We start from the raw sequence: 1,508 nt of genomic DNA, 5'->3' as shown, positions 1-1,508 counted from the left end.
GCTCAGCGGCCATGACTCACGGGCCCAGCCGCTCCGCGGCATGTGGGATCTTCGCGGACCGGAGCACGAACCCGTGTCCCCTGCATCAGCAGGCAGACTCTCAACCACTGTGCCACCAGGGAAGCCCAAAACTGAGGGGTTTTTTTGTTTGTTTAAATCTCTGTTAATTTGATAAGTGACAGATTGTCCTTTTTTGATTTTACCTACACACATAGAATTTTTGGACCCAATGATTACAGCTCATTTAGCCAACCCTAAATGGCCTTGCTTCAAAGTGATTGCAGGGCCTTAGATACCCTAAAATTAGACCTTTCTCTTTCAGTTCTATAAGGCCCTCTATTGAGGAAGGGGGAGGAGGACACGTGTTTCAGAAATTTAACGATAGGACACGGAAGGATTTGACCCCATCCTGAATCATCCACATTTTTCAGCCACTACAACCTACTTTCCATGATAATTTCACTGTTGTTTCTATTTTCTCCTGTTGTGTTATGAGTCCCTAATCTTCCCAGGATAGATTGGAAAGGGGGTCCTCCTCACAGCTGCTAATCTCAGTACACTTCGCCACACTGTAGTTTCAAACGTTTCTTTATTTTCTCCCCGATGAAATGTTACATCATTATAACTCCCTGAATTCCAAAGGAATATAGGAAAATTAGCATCTCACTCCTGGTGGCTCCAGAACTTAACTACAGGCAGAGCTCAGAAGTTGCAACCTGGTTGGAAAGAGGAACTAGAGGATTTGAACTGAAGTTGAATTTGCATAGAATGAAAGCAAAATTCTCAACAAATATATAGTAAGCATATGTCAAAGTTTATTTTACTTTTTAGTGAGAGAACCAGCAGAGAAGAAAAAAATGAGCTGGTTCCCCAAGTTTTAGAAAGGAGAAATAAATATAGTCAGTAAAAGAAATACCCCCTCGCTTCAAAGAAATGCTAGATTATCGGGATTTACTCTCTAATGGGCTATAGAAGAGAATACTTTTGGAGTTAACTTCCCTACTGGGATATAAAATCATAAGACCCTACTGGATTCTGAAATTAACCTCTAAATTATGAGGTCAGTAATATATCCAGGCCTCCATCTGTTGTGATTATCGATCAAATGTGCTAGATAGGGATCCAGACTGACAAATGAGGGTCAGTTAATTGGTGAAAAATAAATCCTGCTTTTATTTGAGCAGACTTATTAGAAAATATTCTAGAATGATATAAAGAATAAGAAATTGAAAATTTTCCCCCAAATCGGAGATGATTTTTTTATTCTTCAATAAGAAGCACATTATTCTGTTTTGTTCTTTAACTTAGACTGTATGTCTATTTGGGGATGGCAGTAGTGCTCTGACTGAGATTATGAGGGGTGGCTAACCCCCTCCACTACCCATGGCATTGCAAGCATCTCCCTCTGACCCTACTTAAACATATGTTCATTTATGTACTCAATAAGTATTTATCGGGACTTCACTGGTGGCGCAGTGGTTAAGAATCTGCCTGCCAGGGCAGAGACA

This window comes from Physeter macrocephalus, chromosome 11 (assembly GCF_002837175.3).
Source record: "Physeter macrocephalus isolate SW-GA chromosome 11, ASM283717v5, whole genome shotgun sequence".
In the NCBI taxonomy this organism is placed as follows: domain Eukaryota; kingdom Metazoa; phylum Chordata; class Mammalia; order Artiodactyla; family Physeteridae; genus Physeter; species Physeter macrocephalus.
This window is presented reverse-complemented; position numbering follows the sequence as displayed.